At 41.9% G+C, this 10,237-nt stretch overlaps 1 pseudogene; it reads right to left on the bottom strand.

Moving 5' to 3' along the window:
• Nucleotides 1-8,496: 8,496 nt before the first annotated feature.
• Nucleotides 8,497-9,555, bottom strand: LOC148775312 (E3 ubiquitin-protein ligase RNF146-B pseudogene; annotated as a pseudogene).
• Between the last annotated feature and the right edge of the window lie 682 nt (nucleotides 9,556-10,237).

Raw genomic sequence — 10,237 nt, 5'->3', positions numbered from 1 at the left:
TTTCCTATTGGGCGATTTCCATAATTTTACATTCCAGCTTAATTTTGCTTCTTGTGTATTGGCAACTCTCACTTTGGTGAGAAGTGGGGATAGATATAGAGGGGCCAGAACCAGTGCCAGGTGTGAGCCTGTACTTGTCCTGTGCTCAGTAGCCAACCCTGCCTATTGGGGAGTTTGGTTGAATATCCAGTTGATGGTTCAGAATCCCTGAGTTTCAGGTCCATGTGGATTCCATTACATGTAAGAGTGTGCTGTATCTCCTTCCAGCATTCTATATTTTGCCCTCAAAATACGAAGTGCTGGAGCAAGAAGGGTTGCTGAATATTGGGTTGGGTGCATACTGGGACAGTCCCAGCACACTAGTCAGAGTTCTGGATACTCCCACTGTGCCCCCTCCATAAGCACTGGTAATAGATGCTCTGAACTTGTTGAGATGTAGGCCAGATCTGGTTTGGCTCCACTCCAGGCTCTTGTACATTCTTGTCAGCCATGGATCCCTTTGCCATATTTGTGGGAAGGGGTGTTCTATGAAATAAGAGGGGCTGGAATAGGCATTCAGAGTGGGTTAGGTCATGACTGACATTGTTATGGGGAAACTGCCAGCATCCTGTGTAATTTCAACATGTTTCCTCTGCCTTGCTTCGTGAGAAAGAAAACGTGTGGTTGCCTCCACAAACTCTTCACATAGAGATAAATTCATAAATGTCCACTAAGCCAAACAAAAGAGGAAGAGATAGGGTATCTACCAGATAAAGAATTCCGAATAATGATAGGGAAATGATCCAAAATCTTGAAAACAAAATGGAATTACAGATAAAGAGCCTGGAGAAAGGATCGAGTAGATGCAAGAAAGTTTAACAAGTACCTAGAAGAAATAAAAAAGAGTCCATACATAAGGAATAATGCAATAGATGAGATCCAAAGCACTCTGGAGGGAAACAACAGTAGAATAAAGAGGCAGAAGATAGGATAAGTGAGATAGAAGATAGATTGTTAGAAATAAATGAAACAGTGAGGAAAAAAGAAAAACTAATTCAAAGAAATGAGGACAATCTCAGAGACCTCTGGGAAAATGTTAAACGCCCCAACATTCGAATCATAGGAGTCCCAGAAGGGGAAGACAAAAAGAAAGACCATGGGAAAATACTTGAGGAGATGATAGTTGAAAATTTCATTAAATGGGAAAGGAAATAATCATCGAAGTCCAAGAAAACCAGAGAGTCCCAAACAGGAAAAACCCAAGGCAAAACACCCCATGACACATACTAATAAAATTAAAAAAATGTCAAAGACAAAGAACAAATATTAAAAGCAGCAAGGGCAAAACAGCAAATAACACACAAGTTGAAGCCACAAGGATCACAGCTGATCTTTCAATAGAAACTCTTCAGGCCAGGAGGGAATGGCAGGGCATTCTTACAGTGATGAAAGAAACTAGCCAACATCCCAGATTACTGTACCCAGCAGGGATTTCATTCACATATAAAGGAGAAATTAAAAGCTTTACCGAAAAGCAAAAGATGAGAGCATTCAGCATCACCAGACCAGCCCTCCAACAAATGCTAAAGGACCTTCTCTAGTCAGGAAGCAGAGAAAGGGGGTATAAACCAGAACCCAAAACAATAAAGTAAATGGCAACGGGATCAAACTTATCAACAATAACCTTAAATGTAAATGGGTTGAATGCCCCAACCAAAAGACAAAGACTGGCTGAATAGATACAAAAACAAGACCCCTCTGTATGTTGTCTACAAGAGACCCACCTCAAAACGAGGAACACATACAGACTGAAATAAGGGCTGGAAAAACATATTCCAAGCAAATTGTGTCCAAAAAAAGCAGGAGTAGCAATACTCATAACAGTTAAAATAAACTTTAAAACAAATGCTGTGAAAATAGACAAAGAAGGACACTATATGATGAGCAAATAATCAAAGCAAAAAGAAGACATAACAATTATAATTATATATGCACCCAACACAGGAGCACCACAGTATGTAAGACAAATGTTAATAATTATGAAAGGGGAAATTAACAATAACACAATAAGAGTGGCAGACTTTAATACCCCACTCACACCAAAGGATAGATCGATTAAACAGAAAATTAACAAGGAAAAGCAAATGTTTTCAATCCCTGGTCAGGGAACTAAGATCCCACAAAGTGCATGGTGCCCCCCACCCCAAAAAATTATGTCTGTTGTGATCCTGCTTGTCATAGGCACCGGGACTGGGCCACCTCCACTGCCCTGCCCTTGGGAACATACTGCTCCCACCAATGTCTTAGGATAACAGTGGCCTAATTGATATTTGGTCTGTTCACTCCAAACATTATTTTAATCTTTGGGAGTGCTAGCTGTGGGTTTTAGTTTTATCAGCCTTTTGTGCCTCCTGAGCACCTTTAGCTTACAGCATAGGGGAATGATGCAACAAAGCCCTTTATGACATAGGTGGCCAGCAGGTGATTTCTGCCTGCTTTTCTCAGGGAAATATGACATTCACCATCCACATGTTGAACCGTCTTCCCATCTGGGTTCTGGCAATCTACACCCAATGTCATTACACTGCACACAAAGGCAGTAACACCATAGTATTAATATTTGTCGCTGAGATCAATTGTTAAGTAGGGTTATCCAACTTCAATGCAGACTCCGGACCCAGTCCAGACCTCTATTCTCTGGTTAACTGGGGGCCTGAGGGTCTGTGCCGCAATCCCCCAGGACTCCACATCCCTCCCCAATTAGGTGTCCACCTCTTCTCTCCCTCCCCTCCCTTCCCATCAGAAAATTCACACACACACACACACACACACACACACACACACACACACACACACAAAGACACACAAATATCATCTTTTCACAATTTCATGTTTATTTTAATGGCAGCCATCTGTTTACTCTTGTTAGTGTGAGGGTCCGCCATTTCCTGGTTGACCATTTGTAAGAAAGCAGACCCCTGGAGAAACAATTCTAAACTGTTTGAACTTTGGAATTCAGTTACTGGCTGCCCAGGTTGTACTTCTCCAGGGTCTCTCTTTCTGGGGCGGGTGAGCTTATCTTCTCTTTCGGTTCTGCCTCCTTCTTGGACTCTGCCTCATATTTTGGTAACTTTTTCGGTGTTGATTTTGTGTCTTACATGCACAGGAACAGAAAAAACAGTTTGGTTTTCTTGTTTTCTTCACCTTTCTCGACTGAGTGGCATATGATTGGATTTTCCTTCTCAAAGTCCGTTGTAGAGGTCTTCTGACACTCATCGTCATATTTCATGCCTGGAAAGAAAAGAGAAGTGTATTAGTTTTGAGGAAAGTGTATAACAACTGAGTTGGAAGGCAGATTTCATGAAAAAGGGATGTGGGCTGATGAGGGCGTTTGTGCCAGGCAAGGGCAGTGTAGTGGTCTTGGGCAGCAAAGTCAGTGGATAACATGGGGAGCATAGATGGAGTCATCTTACGTTCACACTGTCTGTATCTCCGTTGACAATGGGTCGACTCTCTTTCTTTCATCCTTGAGGCAAACCGCGTTGCAACACTTCTTGGCTTCTGAGGCTTCCTGATTCCCTTAGTCATGATGATCCAAAAAAGTGGCCTAACCCAGAATCTCTGCCTCTGATCCCTCTATATATACCTTCTCAGGACAATGAGGAGCCACACCCTTCAACCTGATTGGTCAGCTAGTCACTCCCCAGCCAGTGGTGGCCTTGGGGTCTTAGACAACACAATGAACCACTTTGCCCATCAACATGGGCTAGTGAAAGCTGAGGGAGGCCATGATACAACTTACCCACCGCTGACACCTCTGTGTGTCTGATTCTGGGGAGTGGTGATTCAGGGGCATGGTGTTTCAGCTCTTGACCTTCAGAATTTCCTTCCGTGCTGTAGAGCTCAGCGGAGATGCCTCTGAAAAAGCGATACGGACAGCCTTCTAGGAGAGTGACCATTTGCTTTATATTACAAGCTCTGTTATATAGTTTTAGGAGGGAGGAAGACTTTAACAGCTACATCAGTATGACAAAATCCAGGATACCTGTGGAGTGTTGATAAACTTAGATTTACATAGCTTTACCAGACATGCTGGAAAAGGTCAGTCTTCATTCCAATCCCAAAGAAAGGCAATGCCAAAGAATGCTCAAACTACTGCACAGTTGCACTCATCTCACACGCTACTAAAGTCATGCTCAAAATTCTCCAAGCCAGGCTTCAGCAATATGTGAACCGTGAACTCCCAGATGTTCAAGCATGTTTTAGGAAAGGCAGAGGCACCAGAGATCAAATTGCCAATGTCCGCTGGATCATGGAGAAAGCAAGAGAGTTCCAGAAAAACATATATTTCTGCTTCATTGACTATGCCATAGCCTTTGACTGTGTGGATCACAATAAACTGTGGAACATTCTGAAAGAGATGGGAATACCAGAACACCTGACCTGTCTCTTGAGGAACCTGTGTGCAGGTCAGGAAGCAACAGTCAGAACTGGACATGGAACAACAGACTGGTTACAAATAGGAAAAGGAGTACGTCAAGGCTGTATATTATCACCGTGCTTATTTAACTTCTATGCAGAGTACATCATGAGGAACGCTGGGCTGGAAGAAGCACAAGCTGGAATCAAGATTTCTGGAAGAAATATCAATAACCTCAGATATGCAGATGACACCACCCTTATGGCAGAAAGTGAAGAGGAACTCAAAAGCCTCTTGATGAAAGTGAAAGAGGAGAGTGAAAAGGTTGGCTTGAAGCTCAACATTCAGAAAACAAAGATCATGGCATCTGGTCCCATCACTTCATGGGAAATAGATGGAAAAACAGTGGAAACCATGTCAGACTTTACAATTTTGGGCTCCAAAATCACTGCAGATGCTGATTGCAGCCAGGAAATTAAAAGACGCTTACTCCTTGGAAGGAAAGTTATGACCAACCTTGATAGTATATTAAAAAGCAGAGACATTACTTTGCCAACCAAGGTCCATCTAGTCAAGGCAATGGTTTTTCCCGTGGTCATGTATGGATGTGAGAGTTGGACTGTGAAGAAAGCTGATCGCCAAAGAATTGATGCTTTTGAACTGTGGTGTTGGAGAAGACTCTTGAGCGTCCCTTGGACTGCAAGGAGATCCATCCAGTCCATTCTAAAGGAGATCAATCCTGGGTGTTCATTGGAAGGACTGATGATAAAGCTGAAACTGCAATACTTTGGCCACCTCATGCGACGAGTTGACTCACTGGAAAAGACTCTGATGCTGGGAAAGGTTGGGGGCGGGAGGAGAAGGGGACGACAGGGAATGAAATGGCTTGATGGCATCACCGACTCTGTGGACGTGAGTTTGACTGAACTCCGGGAGTTGGTAATAGACAGGGAGGCTTGGCGTGTTGTGACTCATGGGGTCGCAGAGAGTTGGACATGACTGAGCGACTGAACTGAACTGACCAGACATGCTGGCCTCACTCTAAACATTAATCAGGTTTCTGCACTTCAAGTCAGCTATCAATCAAGGTTACCGGCAAAGCTTCCAATTAATTCAAGGACTAAGTGTGAAGGGAGTTTTCCTAACACTAAATAAAGAAGGACAAAGAAAGTGTTACTTGGGCTAGTCAGTGTTTCTTGTGCTGCATGCCAAGGGTTGTTAAGGGCCGAATGAAACAGCTTCAAAGGGCAAGATGCTTTGACAACTTTGTATACATGCTAAGCGAGGCAGGTGCTCCAACAAGGCCTCTGATGAGGACCTTTTCCTCAGGCACCTCTACCCCAGTTTCTCAACACTGTGTTCTTTATCCTTGGACTTATATGTCTCCCTTCAACACTCCTGCCTCCTCCATCCCTATGTGAACACTTTTCATCCCATTTTAGCACTTCAGAGTCCTCTAGTCACTTCATCTCTAGACCACCCTCTTCCTATTGGGAGTCTTTGAGGGGCTTAAGGAACTTAAGAGCAAGCACTTAACATGGAAAAAGGTAACTAAGAACATGTTGTATGTTTCTTCTACTGCAATGAGCTGTAGAGAGGCCAAGATTTGGTGAATCCTGTCTGTTGCCCCAAGGTTAATACACTGTGTCCATAAGATTACACATCAGAGCAAAGAAAGTGTTAAATGTCTCCTGCACTAATATTGTTGGGGACACTTCAACTCTCACATTGAGTAGGGAAACTCAAGTTGCCCTATCTATCAGAAATATAATCCTGATTAAAAAAAAAGAAAAAAAGTAAGGTGCCCAAATTCAAGAGTCACATGACCACTGCACCACGGACTCTTGACTGAATCACTTTCCCAATGGTTCCTCATTGACAGTTATCATCAGGTAGGGCCCACTCTGTAACTGACCAATAGCTTAGCAGGAGACGTACCAGTAGGTACCTCATTGATAGTTGGTTGCTTATGGGCGGGGCCCGGGGATGCACTGTCCAATGCTGAGCAAGACCTTTTGCTTAGTAACAGGATGTGGAGTAGTAAGGTACAGCAGAGGCTACCTGCTAAGGGCTGTGCTCATCCTGCTCTACTACATAAGGATACTTTGGGTCCAGCTTGCAGGAATCTTTTTGATTGACTCCTTTCCAACCTCAGATTTTGATTTCACATGCTTGTTTAACTTTTGTACATCATTCTTTTCCTTGTATTCCCAGGCATGCCTGTCAGCAGTGCTTATCTCTATGCCCCTCCAACAGCTGTCAGTTGAGCCCATGTCCCGCATATAGTATAGCTAATATTTCAAACCTAACAAGAATGTGAAGGTCAGCCCACTTTGAGAACTACTTTGACAAACCTTAATCACAGTGATTCTTATTCTATTCACAGTAAAACAGAGCAGGATGATGGAAATTCAAAAAGTATAAAAATGAAATTAGAGGACACCAATAAGTATGTCAATAGAAATATAAATACTGTCAATATTTTGTCTTTGTCTTTCTATCTAAATGTTTATAACATATATATTATATGTGTTATATAATGCTACAATACATAATACACTTATATTTGGAGGAGCATGTATACATCAGTGATTTTTTTTTAATTTATAGAAATTGAAAATAAAAAGTAATGAATCAAACTATATGCACTATTGTAGCTTTCCTTTTCTATACAATATGCTGGAAAAACTTTTCCATCTCAGTGAACATGTATCTGCCATTATTTCTAAGGATTACTATAGTGTTCAAATGCTTGCTTTTGCCATACTCCATGTCAATGCTTTGAAGAGAGGAACCATGTGTGCTTTGTTCACTGGTTGCTTCCACATCTTTTCTTTTTTTTTTTTTTTGTTAAATTCTAGTATTTCTTAAATTATAAAGTCTGTAATCAAAAAAAAAAAAATATGGATCAAGAGAAACCGCTAACTACAGGGACTAGACAGCAAAGCCTATGAGAACGCCATGAAGTGTGTTACAGGCAAGATTCTGAAACAGAAGTTATAAGCTCTTTTCTTTACATTTCCATTTCAGTTACTTTATTATTCAGTTCAGTTCAGTTCAGTTCAGTCGCTTAGTCGTGTCCGACTCTTTGCGACCCCATGAACCACAGCATGCCAGGCCTCCCTGTCCATCACCAACTCCCGGAGTTCACTCAAACTCATGTCCATCGAGTCTGTGATGCCATCCAGCCATCTCATTCTCTGTCATCCCCGTCTCCTTCTACCCCCAATCCCACCTAGCATCAGACTCTTTTCCAGTGAGTCAACTCATCGCATGAGGTGGCCAAAGTATTGGAGTTTCAACTTTAGCAAAAGTCCTTCCAATAAACACCCAGGATTGATATCCTTTAGAATGGACTGGTTGGATTTCCTTGCAGTCCAAGGGACTCTCAAGAGTCTTCTCCAGCACCAGAGTTCAAAAGCATCAATTCTTTGGCGATCAGCTTTCTTCACAGTCCAACTCTCACATCCATATATGACCACGGGAAAAACCATAGCCTTGACTAGACGGACCTTGGTTGGCAAAGTAATATCTCTGCTTTCTAATATGCTATCTAGGCTGGCCATAAACTTTCCTTCCAAGGAGTAAGCGTCTTTTAATTTCATGGCTTTATTATTAAATAGTTGTTATTCTTTTATTTTAAAACCACAAATTCGCATTTGTTCTCATGTTAATTAAGCTTTCTTTTCATACTGATACCAGACTTCTTGTAGTTGCCAAATTTTTGTAATGGTTTTATGTCAATCCATTCAGAAAAATATGAACCAGTGCAGTAGGCAGATGAGGACCATTAATGCACAGATAATACACACACGCTGGCCAAAAGAACTGAAGGTATTTTAAAAAACTATAAAATAAACAGACCTCAAGAAAACTGGGTTATTACTAAACAGCTCTCAACTATTAACACCCACGTTCCTTGTATTAAATTTCTCAACAGAGATGTGTTAGACATTTTAATTACGGCTCTATTCTTTCGATACCCCTTCCCACCCCAACTCCTAAAATGTACTACTAGGGATGAGTATAATGTTTTGTGGGCAGAAATTTACAGATAACCATTTTCATCCTAAGCGTGGATCTGAAAACTTTTTTATTTAAACTTCCGTTACTCTGCACTCTCCATCAGGCCTTCTAGAGCTGACACTCACTGTTCCATCTGCTGCCACTTATCGATCAGTTCCTGATCGATCAGATACTGTCTGATTTGCATTAGGAACCAAGAGTCTCTTTTGGGTCAAGGAGTGTTGTGCAACATGCACAGATACATCCTCACTCTCACTGTTGGCATCAGATTCAGTTTCTGCAATCGAAGTGTCTGGTGCTGGTGCCCTGCCTCAAAATGGTGATCCATGCTCTTCTTCTCCTTCCCCTCTATGACTCCTTTCCACTATGCTGTCTCCAACAAGTTGTAAATGTGCAAAAGAGTCTTCCAGAGTAGTGCTTGCATCAGAGGATGGCATGATGGGGCTTGTTAGCTGACCATCTACTGATGTCAGGGGCCTCACAGAAGACGACTGAACAGAAGCTACACTCTGAGCCGGTACACTGTCTGCTCCGTCAGCAGAGCTGTCTCTCGCTAGGTTTACAGTATTAGAATCACAGTCGAGCCTAAGTCCGGCTACTCCCTTCTTTGGTATATCTATTGTATCCCGCTTGATCTTCCTGCGACATCCATGTTCGTTTCTCCTATACTGTACCATATTTTCAAGATTGGCAACATAGAGAAACCCGGCAGTTAACATTTCAGTGCTATTTTTACCTTTGGAAAAAGCATCCTCCATCTTTCTGCTAGTGCGCTCATCATACTGCCACCACCCATTTCTTCCTTCATAATACCAGGCCTATTCACCGTTTCCGCTGCTTGCTGCCTTGAGTTCCTCTGGTGACAACAAGGTTGGCTTATCAAGGAAATCTTCGGGAATTTCTTGTCGACAGAGGGCATATTGCTTCCCAAGCCATGAAGCTCCCTTCACACATAGATAGCAGAAAACATGCTTGCAAGGCAGGCTGACTGGGTGAACACATGTTTGCAGACAAATGGCACATTCAGGGACAGTTAGAGATGGTGCAGTATTAGAACAAGACTCATTTGCATTCCTGTTAGTAGGAAGCATGTTTATAGAGTGATAAATTTCTCCATAGCCAGCAGTCATTTCTATTAGAGACCCCACAGATGCCTGCCACAAAAACAAAATCTCATCTTCATGAATAATCAGCCAGTTTGCAGAATTTTCTCCTCGATCGCTGGATCATCCTGTGCTCTGTGGCCACCACCAAAGCCACCTCGCCGTCTTTTCTCTTCAGCCTCCGAGCTCGCAGCCCATATATTTTCTATTGTAAAAAAGGCTGTAATACACATTGGAATTCATATATCTTTTCACATTTGTGTTCATTGTCTTCTGATATATACCTCGAAGTGGAATTGCTGGGTCAATTGGTAGTTCTTTTTTTAGTTTTTTGAGAAACTTTCATGATGTTTTCCATAGCAACTGGACAAATTTACATTCCCACCAATTAAGTACAAGGGCTTCTCTTTCTCCACATCCTTGTCAACATTTGTTATTTTCAGATTTTTGAATTGATGATAGCCATTCTGATGAGTGTGAGGTGATATCTCCTTGTGATTTTAGTTTTAATTTCTCTGACAGTGATGGTCAGCATTTCTTCTTGTGCCATCTGTATATCTTCCTTGGAGAAAATCAGATCTTCCCATTGTTTTTTGTTTGTTTGTTTGCTTGTTTTTAATATCGAGTTGAATAGTCTATTTAGACAGTTTGAATATTAACCACTTATAGTAATTTCATTTGCAAATACTTACTCCCATTCGGTAGGTGG

Source organism: Moschus berezovskii, chromosome 16 (genome assembly GCF_049115385.1).
Source record: "Moschus berezovskii isolate FMDL1 chromosome 16, NW_MosBer_1.0, whole genome shotgun sequence".
Lineage (NCBI taxonomy): Eukaryota > Metazoa > Chordata > Mammalia > Artiodactyla > Moschidae > Moschus > Moschus berezovskii.
This window is presented reverse-complemented; position numbering and strand designations above follow the sequence as displayed.